Genomic DNA, 13,038 nt, shown 5'->3' on the forward strand with positions numbered 1-13,038 from the left:
TAGGGATTATTGAATAACAACCCTAAAAGCTAGGAACCCTAGCAATAACAGAAAACCCTAATAACTTTAACAATTACACATGATGTCAGAGCATAAGTAAAGTACAATAAAAGTAAATAAGAATTATACCATCAAAAGTAATCTCTTATATCAGCATTTTCCAGGAGTACTTGTCGACAAAAAAGCTCTGCCACTAAAACCTGAAAGGGCGAAAAATAAAGGTGAGTGAGCCTAAAAATAAAGCTTTATAAAACCTTTTTGAAAACGTATAACCCCTCGCTGTAAAACAAGTATAGTTTCCAAAAATAGCATACTACGTATATTATGAAAATATTAACCATGAATAGTAATATCTCAAGAATGCAATAATTCACAATATTTTGTAATAAGACACATAACATCCGGTGCTCATCAACATATGTTGACACATGAGTTCATGCAGAGATATTCTAATATGAACAAGACTGGGTGTAATAATGATTACGATATAGTACTACGACCATGTGAAACTAGCGCTATGCGCATCACATATGAATCCTAATTGCCTATAGCAATCTAGGACAGGATTGGCACCTACCATGGATCCAACGTGAGCGTATTTGTGCAATGTCAACTTACACGTGAAGGCTGACCCTGGGCGAGAACAAACTCCAGTTTAAGCACATATGATGCGCAGTAATATAAGTATGATCATGCCATGGTAATTTCGTAATTCTCAACATTAGAACAGTACCTCTACACATACGTATAATCTTGGCGTTATGTGAAATTGTGCATAAACGTGCATCACGTAGGAAATTCATTATTAAATATATATATATATATATATATATATATAGAAACTAAATCAATAAATATATATATATATATATTATTTATAAGAAAAGACCCACTCATAGTTATTTACGAGGTCGCAGTCGTTCGAACTAGTAAAACAGGAGTCTCCGAGAATAATCGCACCTAAGCATAATATTAGGGCCCATTAGTAAAACTCAATTAAAACATTTAAATTTGGAAAATGGACAGCAAATTTGGAGTCAGCACGTCGAAATACCCTAAGAAGGGTCCTGTCAAATTTGTAAAAAGTCAACGGTTAACCAAAAAGTCAATTGAGCTACCAAGGCGGTCAACTATGCTAAACTTCTCAATTTCACTAAACGGATGCCTATACATATTCAGGGCATCAAAATTAGCCTAGGAGGTGTCTTGGCGAAACTCGTAAAACCAACACACGGAATATCCCTAGCATATTCCAAAGAATATTACAGGAATATTTTGGATCCAGTTTCTTAAAATGGTCTGGTCGGACAGGTCGGGATCCGGTTCGGGTTAGCTTACAGATCTGGGTTCTAGGTTATCGGGTCGGGTTGACCTGGTTTGAGGCTAGTTGCCACTGCAACCGTCGAATTTTGGGGATTTGATTGGGAAAATTCCGAAGCTGTGTTTAGTTTCAAAACTCAACCATTTTCAATGATTCAAAAGCCAAAATGAAGCTAAGGATGTAAGGAGCAAGAATATACCTAAGTGGGACTTAGCCATGGCCGGTGTTGGCTAGAAAAAGTCTACAAACTCGTAGATTCTTCGCTGGAAAACTAGGAAACTTCCCCAGAGGTATTTCTGTATCAATTCATCATCAAATCACACAGGGAGTTTAGAAATCATACCAAAAAGTCAATAAAATGGGATTAAAAGCACTCCCGATCCTTATCCAAGTTGAAAAAATTGAGGAATTCGTCGAACATCCCGCTCGATGTCAGAGCTCTTTGATTCAAGGGTTTTCCTTGGTTTTGTCCTTGGTTTTGTCCTTGCTTTTGGGTTCAGGGATAAAGATGGGACGAGCTGATGGTTTGGGTTGTGGTGGTGGTGCTCGCTGGAGTGGCGAGTTAGTGGTGATGTTTTCGATGTTGTTGTAAAGAAGATGGACAGGATAGATGAAAGAGAGACAAGAGTGCTAAGGGAAGAAAGAGTTCGAGAGTGTTCGAGAATGGAGGGAAAAGGAACACGGGGCAAGAGGGGAGAAGTGGGTTGTGGGACCCACGAAAAAAAAATCTAGAATTAAAATAATAAAATAATATAAGAGGAATAACCAAAATAGTGAATTTTCTAAAATACCCTTCGACTTTGTAAGTCTGTAAAATCTCCATTGTAACTCCAAATTTGATTATGTTTGCGCTCACGCATTTGTAACGCCAAGTACTACAAAATATGTTAAAAGAATGGATCATACGTGTCGCAATACGATGGTCAACGAAAGTCAACATGCTGCCTCTAGGGGCATTTTGGTCAGTTCATTCTTTTGGTAATAAAATATCGTAAAACTAGGGACGGATCCTAACATATTAGGTATTTAGTAATACTCACTACACAAGCATTGCCATCACGAATATTACTACCAGAAAGAAAGAAAATTAACGAGGAAAGTGATTGTACCGCACCACGCTCATTAAAATAATGTAGTGTAGAATGGGCAATTATACTGCACCATTTAAGTAGTGGAAAAAAATAAATATGCAGTGCAGGATGAGCGATTATACCGCATCATCTAAAATGATGTGCATGATGGGTGATATATACCGCACCAACTAAAATTGCAGTAAAATTAAAATAAATAAACACTAGATTAGTAATTAGGAGGTACACCAAATAAGAAATAAAAAATATGTAAGTAATTATTAAATTGAGGACTAAGAGAAGGCATGTGGTTGCAGTTCTTCTTTGTGGTGGCGAGGGATCACAAAGCAAGCGAGGAAGAGAAGGAAGAGGAACATTAAGATCCTTGGGGGAAAAATCCTTCGACGAAGGAAATGAAATTGATTAAGGTTAGAGAGTCGTGCTGGTAATGTGTTATAAATAGGCAAAAGTGAGAAAGAGAACATTTGCTAGAAACTAAAGCGGAACGAGATCAATGTATCAAACTGTTTATTTTGTAACTATATCAAACAATGAATGCACGTAAAGAGAGGGGAGGGAAATTGATATAATTACTTCCACTTTTGATCTTGTTGTGTTATCACGAGGATACAAACACACCTCTATATATAGAGGTCTTAATCCAATAACACCTTACATGCATGAAGAAAACTTTTCACCTCCCTAAGACTTTTTCATCTAAATCATTTAATTGTTGTCACCAAAATCCATTTTGGTTGCTTCCTCATATTTTCATATATGTGGCATTCACATTATATTTCACTACAAACTTTTATTTTTTGGTGGGACTGTTGGTTTCTTCTGAATTGGATACTAATATAAGGTTTTCAAATATACAAAGATTGTTTTACTAAGGAAAACTTCAAACGAGACCCTTCGCATTGCCAACAAAGGAAGAAAAATATTGAAAAGTAAGCTAATAACATTTGTGGTTTCTTTTAGCATCCTTTAAAATGACAAACCAATATCCGCATAATAAACCATTAATGGTAAAGTTCAAACAGTCTGTTAACTAAAACAATTAATAAATGTTTATTCACAAGTGCAAATGCAAATATTAAAAATTAAACATTGAACGACGCACATAGCACTCTATAATTATAAAAATGTCTTTATGCATGAACAAAAAATACAATGAAAAATACACGCCATGAGTAATGGACTGTTATATAAAAAAGAGCTTTCACACGAGCATGAGCTCTTGCATAGAGGCTAGTTACATATAATTTGTGTCAATTGAGTTATTATTATTTGACTTATGTCCAATTTGCAAGAGTGCATTAATATATACCTTCATCGGGAATAACAAGGAATCAAGAGGATCTGGTTGGATTGTGTTTGGTTTTAATTTATGTTAACTCACACATTACTTTTTCCTATTTTTATTTCGTCTATAGTTGCTTGTTGACTTCCCTCTCTTAATATCTATTATTTATAGGTGATGCTACATTCACCGAATTTATGCACTAAATAATGTGGAACACTCTATACCATATAATTTTTTATGACAATTATTAATCAAATTCCAACTTAAAATAAAGTACAAATTTGATTGGTACCACATCATTTAGTGCAAAAATTAGATGCGCCTAACATTATTCATTTTTTTTATTTTCATAGATTGAAGACAACTAGTAAATAAAGTGTTCATCTTACTTCCCCTATCAAGAGCAAGACTACATACTCACTTGTACATGAGTTCGATTATCGTCAAATGTAGTTGAACAAAATTAGTATGACTAATTCATTGTGAGACTTAGTGCTCACTCCTCCATCTCCTAATATAGATAATATCATATGTATTCAGCAAGTGAAGTAGAAGAACTTCCCTAAATAGAATTCCAGTAGATGACTTACCAATGAAGATAGAAGTGGTCAAATTGGTTTTCTACTCAATTTGGGAGATCTACGGGGGTACATTTTTTTTTTTAACAGAACCGGGATTAACCAGGGCACAACAGCCAGCAAGAACAACGAAAGCCAACGAAGGCTAACAAAGAGATAGAATAAGCAATAGTAAGACGAGATTACACAAAGACGTAGCCACAAATGGCAAAAAGGTCATCCCACAAAGCAAAAACTACTTAGACGGAGGACAAGGAAGCCCATCCTTGTCCAGAATACTCACAAAAGAAGGTGGGGGTCTTTCGACCCAAACTAAGTCACGCATCTCCGATGTGAAGTTTGAAGCAACGAAGTCCACCGCAACATTTGCTGATCTTGGAACCCAAGACCAAGAGCAGGATTGGAAACTCTTCCCCACCACACGAATACAGCTAAGGATTGGGAAGATTTCCCAATCACAACTGAACGAGCAATCATTCAAATAGGTAATAATACTCTTCAAATCTGACTCAATCACCACCCGAGCAAGATTCAACTTCTTTGCCAACCAGCACTCTTCTAATAATTCCAAGAATTCAGCCACAGCAGCACCAAAAGCCAAAACCTGAACCCTTTTAACCGATGTACATCTAAAATCAAATTCCCACACCACCAAACCCACCCAAGCCACAGACGCACCACTCTTCCATCTTGCATCTACATTGATCTTTGTCATAGGGTTGGAAGAGGGAGACCACAAGGTCATTCGATCAGAAATGGGTGGACTCGTGGTGCTGCCCGATGCAACCACAAAATTTGCAGCAGTAAAAGCTTCTCAGGCACAGTTTAAAGCATGAATGGTTTGAGGTGAGATCCCTGCATTTAAACACAACATCACATCTAGTCTTCCAAATAAACCAACAGGAGAAAGCCACTAATGATAAGAACCGGGATTTAGACTCATTCGAACCCAAGTTCAATTTAAAGAGGGAAGACAACCATGCATCTAAAGAAGTGACAAATTGTTGGTCTATTTGAAGACCGAGAGGCCCTCAAAACCAAATAAGCTGCACACACGGGCACATAAGAAGAAGATGCTCAATAGTTTCATCCTGAAGGTGACAAATAGGGCAGAGAGGGAAAACAGCACATCTCCTTTTAAACAAATGAGCTTTTGTAACAATAGCCCCCTTTGCACATTTCCAAATAAAATTCTTAATTTTGGGGGGAACCATTAAACTCCGTATTCCATTCCAAACCACATTCTCATTAGAACGAGAAGAGGTTGGGCGACTAGGCCTTCCCCAAAGGGATTGTTTATGAACCCATATATAACCAGATTTAACTAAGTACATTCCATTTTTTTGCTGTGGGCCAAATAAGACAATTCGGGGTTTGTGAGTCCCCCACCTGAATCATGGCATGGTATTCCCTTCCACCTCAGAGACGACATCGGAGATATCATCCAGCCTCCAAGACCTTGAAACCGGATCAATAATCCCCGCCACCACATGCGGTCTGTCCACCTCCGCCTCCTCCGTGGGGTTTGGGTGCCCATTCAACACACCTGGGATCCAGTTATCCTTCTAAAGCCTGATGGAATTACCACTCATGACCTGCCATCTAGCACCCCGAATAATGAGGTTTCTCTTTTCTAGCAAGCATAACCAAGCCCAAGACGCCCTCCCTTCCCCCCCTCCCCCCGCTTGGCATCAAGGCAAGAGACATGTGGGAAGTACCAGTCTTTTAGCACTCTATCCCATAAGGAATCCAGTTCATGGATTAATCACTAGCGCTGTTTAGCGAGAAGCGCCGTATTAAAATCCATCAAGTTCCGAAAACCCATCCCACCATCACTTTTCGCAACGCCTATTTCTTCCCAATTAACCCAATGAATGCCCCTCTCTTTATTTCTGTTACCCCACCAAAAACTTAGCTAGGACACCGTCAATCTCTTTACAAAGACGTGCCAATAGCCAAAAAACATTCATTGGATATGTAGAAACCACCTGAGCAACCGCTTTGATAAGCACCTCACAACCAGCCTGAGAAAGAAATTGTTGCTTCCATCCCATTACTTTTGCTAACATCATCTCTTTTATGTACGCTAGAGCATCACACTTTGATCGTCCCTAAATCATGGGAATGCCCAAATACACCCTCGGATCAACAACTTGAGGTATATCGAGAATATCACATAAATCATGAGAAAGCCCATGAAGGGTATTGGCACTGAAATAAACAATAGATTTCTGCAAGCTGACTTGTCGCCCAGAAGCATGGTAGTACTCCTTTAGAAGGTTCAAAATATTCCGACAGTTACTCGACGTAGCTTTTAGGAACACGAGCGTGTCATCGGAAAACAACAGGTGTGTAAGCTTAGGCACATTCATGCTCAATTAAATACCATCTAGGAACCTAAGATCAGCAGCCCTATTGATTAGCCAAGAGAGAACTTCAATAACAATCAGGAAAAGGTAAGGTGAGAGAGGACCCCCCTGCCGCAACCCCCTAAAAGGCTTAAAGATCCTCCCTGGCTGCCCATTTATAAGCACTAAAAATTGCATTGCGAACATTCATCGCATCACGACATTCGCACACTCATCACAAAATCCCATCTTTCGCATAACTGCTTCCAGAAAATCCCACTCTACGCGATCATAGGCCTTATTCATATCGAGCTTGATACCAAGTTCGAATCGATGTTTAGGTTTCCGAAGTTTTAGGAAGTGGAAAACCTTGCGTTCCAAAATAATGCTATCCTGTATTTGCCGGCCTAGGACAAAGGCATTCTGACTAGGAGAAATTAGCTTCGGCATAAAAGCTTTGAGGCAATTGGTAAAAAATTTTTAGAGGACCTTGTAAGCATAATTGGACAGATTTACCGGTCTAAATTGATTGACAGACTCCGGGTTTGGGACTTTGGGAATTAAAGCGATGTGTATTTCATTTATTTGCTTCGAACAACCACCTCCCAAAGACACTCATAAACAAGTCCCCTGATCTCCGAAGCGATGATCTCCTAGAAAGTTTGGTAGAACACCCCTTGAAATCCATCAGGATCAGGCGCTTTCAATCCTCCCATCTGGTAAACAGCATCCAAAATCTCATTATCATCAACAGGTTGCCGGAGCACATCATTCATGTTCGTGGTTACAGTCGGTTCCAGACAATCTAAGATATCTCCCCACTGCCTATCCCCTTTAGTCGAGAACAACTGCCAAAATGATCATCCACCATCTGTCTAATTCCACAGGGCTCATTCATCCAGTTTCCACCAGTACCTTGAATTCTAGCAATTTGGTTTGTTTGACGTCTTTGCACTGTTGATTGATGAAAGAATGCAGTGTTTGCGTCCCTCGCTTGCAGCCATTAGACCCAGGATCTTTGGTGCCAAAATTGTTCCTCCTGCTCATCCAGTCTGTTAATCCTCACCGTGGTCTCTTTAATCTCATCAAGGTTAGCCCTCCAATTCATTTGTAGCTTACCCAAGTGAGCAGTAAGATCTTCAATTTCCTTTCGCCTGCCTTTGAATGCCTCTTGGCTCCATCTTTTAAGATTTTTCTTGGTTGAGCGAATCTTCCTTTTCCATTTGTACATCTACTACCCATCAACCCTCGAATTCCAGCATCTCTCAATCGTCTCCTTACAACCTAGCTCCTTGCACCAAAAAGCCTCAAATCTAAATAATGGCTTAGCCTTCCTGATCTTCAGTTCATTCATAACAATTAGAGGAGAATGGTCAGAAGCCCGCATCGTGCCATGCGTAACAGTAGTCAGAGGCCATCTATCTTGCCATACCCTATTTACCAAACCTCTGTCAAGTAGTTCCTCAACCAAGGAATTATTGCGCGTTCCTCTCCAAGTAACTTAGGACCTGAATCCCAAATCGATCAGTTCCATTATATCCATGAGTGCCTAAAGATATCTTGGACGTGAGAATGAGCCCTGGGAGCCAACATCTTTTTCAAAATCCCATAATATTTCATTGAGATCACCTCCACAGAACTAAGGTCTGTCCATTGCCTCCAGCTCATTCATAATCCACCTCCAGAAATATTCTTTTTCTGACTCGTAAGGATTGCCGTAAATCCAGGATGCCATAAGCCAATCAACCTCGCCCCACTCATGCATCTCACTATGAATAAGGTTTTTCGATGATCTGAGAACATTAATTTCCATGTTGTCATTCCACCAGAGGCTCAATCCGCATGCCGTTCCACTTGGAGGAACATCAAAACCCATCTGGTATCCTATCCGTCTTCTTACGCCTTCAATTCTATGGTTTTTCATTTTGGTCTCCGATAGAAAAATCACAGAGGGTCTGTACTGTTTAATCAACCTATGCAGGGCCCGAACTACCGTGTTCGACCTAAGACCACGACAGTTCCAAAGTAAGTAGATCATGGCTGATATGCGACTGTTACGGGCCAACAGCCACCGCCACTTGTTGTAGACTCTACTTCTCTAGTCTCCTCCTCTATCTCTCATTCCTTCGAAATTCCAAGCACAAAATTCCCTTCAACGTCTCTCTGTATTGGCACCTCCAGAAGATCCTCCTCTACTAATAACCTTCCCTACCTCAGAGCACTTCTGTCTCTGTTACTAGGACTATCAGCCATATTTCTCCGTCCTCTCCTATTTCCTTGTGTCGCACTCCTTTCTCCCCTTTTGGACCTTTTGCTGGGTATCTGCTCCTTCTTTCCGTCCTGGATACTCTCTTCATCCCCAGCTTCTCAAAAACCACTCCCAAGTGTTGTTCCTCTGAGTTTCCATCAACTGACATCAATTTAAGTTGTTGTTATTGTATCACTCTCAGCGAAGGAATAGTCGTCAGCAAATCTTCGGATGACACCAATGGGGTCAGCTGCGAAAAGACTCGAGGAAGATCATGAGTTGAATTACTTGGCCCAACACTTGAAGTTCTGGATGTTCCACCAACACCCCTTCCTACTATCCTCACACCCCTGTTTTGGGCCCTATTGGCTAGCCTCGTTGAATGCCAAGTCTTCGTCTATTCAATTCCCCCGATAATCAATTGATGTGGCCTATTTTTTGTGGTCCAGTTATAGGGCCTTGTGTCACCCCAACTACATCACCCTAGTTACCCATCGAATTGGATTCATCAATCTGGCTCGGTCGTCCCTATCCTTGGCCCTGAGTTAAACACCTAGCTTCCTCCCCCTCTCTGTTCCACGTGGTAGAGCCTTCCACCATGGAACCTGTATTCCTTTTTTCTCTACTTTCTTCCGCGTAATGTCGCTGACCATAGGGAACCACCACCAATCTTTCAATCTTTAGCGTATCACGTACCATATTAGTTCTGGTCCATTCTCCATAACCCGCAGAATTACCACTTATGGGTGGAAACGAACACTCATTACTTTCATGTCCAATTCCTCCACATCTATAACAAAAATCTTGCAGCCTTTCATACCGAAATTCGACCCAAGAGTCTCTATCCCCATTTCTAGCTAGCCAGCATCCCGTTGGTAATGGGTTAGACGTGTTGAACATTACTCTCACCCTTAGGAAACCACAAGCACATGCTTCATCCTCCACCTCCACTACTTCTCCAATTTCCCCAACTAACTTTCTCACATTTGCATTAGTACTCAGATTCACAGGGATGTCTTTCGGTTGGACCCAAAAAGGAACCCTATGAATCTCAACTTCCTCCAACGCAAAATCATCCTTCTATCTCTTTATAGAGAAATTTTTCTTCATCACAACCTAAGGAACTTGGTCAAGAATTCTGGTTGCCACCTCCTCATCTCTAACTATTATGATAAAGGTTTTGTCTTTAACCCAGTTGACCTAAACCTCTCCATACTCCTTCTAGGTGCTCCTTAAAATGTTCCTAACCCCCCCCCCCCTATTTGTTAAGCGGGCGATCCACTAAGTTTGACCCCATGTTCCATATTTGTTAACTTCGTCGCCCCTTCTAGATGTACCACAAGATCATCAACATCTGCTTACGCCATGACTCTGTGTGTTTTCGTTCTCACACGGTACTGCTCCTTGACTTCTTCTAGTTGTAGTTGGTTCTTGTACCCACTGATAATAAAGTTCCACAAGAAGAAAACACAAACAGAAGGCATAAAGGATTTTGCACTTACCTTCTACCAATATTTTCCTTCCCATTTTGTGCCCATCTTTCTCACCAGCCTTAAATGCACTCCTAATGGTTGAGCTACCGCCTGACCAATGATGCGAGATTTATACGTGCACAAATTAAACCCTCTTTTTGTCAATTGTAGTATATGTATAAGTAGGGATCGTTCTTAACCGGGGATTAGGAGGGATTGCAAATCACTTGGAAACTGACTCAAAAACGTAAAAACACAATATAAAACATTATACTAGACTCAAAGAATGCAAAACTAAACTTTAAAACACTAAGACAAACTAAAGACTCAAAATGCTTTAAAAACACAAACTAAATTGATTTCTAACTAAATTACACAATAAAGTAAAGGGGGATTGAGTTTTTGACGAAATTAACTAAAATTGCACAAATTGTAATTAAAGTCAAAACGTAAATATGAATGTGATGAAAATATGGATGATGGAATAGCCAAGGGGTTCTTCTCCACACATGTTACACTTGCATACAAGATTGATTCTCAGTTGGTCTTTTGATAAATTATGAAACTCAACACTCCGGGTTAATTAGGTCCGCTTAAATTAACCGTCAAGTTTTCCTTAAGTTAATGAATTGGATGGGTTTGCGCAACGCAATTCACAACATTCTCCAAAAGTCCTTTACGTGAAAAGCACAATAAAGATACAATCAAAGATCATTAAGCATTATGAAAACTATAAGTGTTGACGAGGCATTCGTTACTATGATGAGCATGAAACTCGTGCCAAGAATTCATTTAACGCGATTGTTTATAAGCAACCTCCACTACTTGTGAATATAAGTTCATAACGATTAGGTGAAACTCACTTATATTCTAGCATCATATTCATGCATGAAAATTAAGCGCGCATTCTTAATAAACATTCATAAATAAGTTATCAATCAAACGGTTAAACAAATTGAATCCACAACTTATGAAATTCCAACGAAAGTTAATCAATTCATATTGCAAACATAAACATAGTTTCGAATCACCCCCTAGCTAAAGGGGGTTTAGTTCCTCATAACTTTGAAATCAAAGAAACACCTAAACATTCCAACAACTCAAACTTGAATTGTATGAACGTTTAGGCACTCTTCTCTTCCATTCCTCATACGTACAAAACAAAGAGAATTAAAATGAAACATTGAAATCAAAGAATCACCTAAACATTCCAACAACTCAAACTTGAATTGTATGAACGTTTAGGTCCTCTTCTCTTCCTCATTGTTGTAGCACAAGGTCTAAGGAGATGTTTAGGGCTTTAGGTGTATGTGGAATGGAGTGGGGAATGGTTGGAGTGGCTGCAATGGAGGATAAAAACTGCACAGAAATGGAAGGGGATTTGCGGCACAAGGGTTGTGTTTGTGTTGTGTGAAGTGTTGTGAATGGAATGAATGAATTGTGGCTGCAATGCATGCTTATTTATAGGTAAATGAGAGGGAACATGACAGCTAGGAATAGGTGGAAATGTGGCTGCAAGTTTGGTGAATGATTATGAGTGAATGCATGTGAATGTGGCTAGGTGGGAAAGCTGGAATTGCATGTGGAGTGTGCTGAAATGGAGATGTGAAAGCCACGGCAATGGTTGGTGTTTGTGTGGCTGCATGTTTGGGTTTGTTTAAAGGGTGCATGTGGGTGAATGTTAGGATGGAATGCATGTGAATTAGGTTGCAAATAGAAGGAGAAAAGCTGGAAAATGGAATGGGATACATGGCAAGGTGTGTTTGGTGTTGGAAATGCATGTGTTTTAGGTTGTGAAAGCATGTGGATTAGGTGGAAAGAGGTGGGTGTGCATGTGAGTTGAAATGCATGTGTTTAAATGGTTGAAATGTGTAGATGATTATGAGTATGATAAGTGATAAGTGTATGGTTATGATAAGTGATAAATGAATGATATGTTAAGTGATAAATGAATGATATGTTAAGTGATAAATGAATGATATGTTAAGTGATAAATGAATGATATGTGGTGATGATAAGTTGGTCTTCAATTTCGTCCATTCCTTTTGCTCCAAACATAAGCTATCCATTCCAAGTCCGATTTTGCTCCAAAATGCTCCAAAATGCATCTTTTTGCTTCCTTAGCCATGTAAACCTAAAAACACACGAAAGAAGCATAAAGGACTAAAATAACTAAAGAAACATAACGTAAATGTACGAGAACAAGCCATTTAAGTTGCATGAATATGCTCCTATCAACCAAACATGGTGACAGTAAAAGCAGGACAAATCAAAAGTTATTTGCCAAAGATAGGTAACAGGGAGTCCCCGGGACACAATCGGCCCCTTTTTTCCCAATCTGGTTCTGCTGCAACCACCTGTTGAGCCTCACCCAGCAGAGGATAATCAGCCCCGTTTGCTAGGTACGAGGAATAAATGCACCATTAAAGGATTCAATTTGGTAGGTTAGGGATTTGAAAGCAAAAAAGGAGTAAAGTGAGGGTAATCAAAATCCCTAAATTTATTCCCAAAAAGCAGAGGGGCAAGACCCAAAATTACCGGTGTAACCAAACACAAAGACACAGGAAGGCCTTGGGAAGATCACTCACGAAGGAGGAAATGACTCTCATAGCGGAGAGAACGATTCTCACAATGGAGAAAAATAGCACCTTCTCCGTCTAGTTCTTTCTACTTCTTAGGCTCGTTCTACGGGGGT

The sequence above is a fragment of the Pyrus communis genome, chromosome 12 (assembly GCF_963583255.1).
Source record: "Pyrus communis chromosome 12, drPyrComm1.1, whole genome shotgun sequence".
NCBI lineage: Eukaryota > Viridiplantae > Streptophyta > Magnoliopsida > Rosales > Rosaceae > Pyrus > Pyrus communis.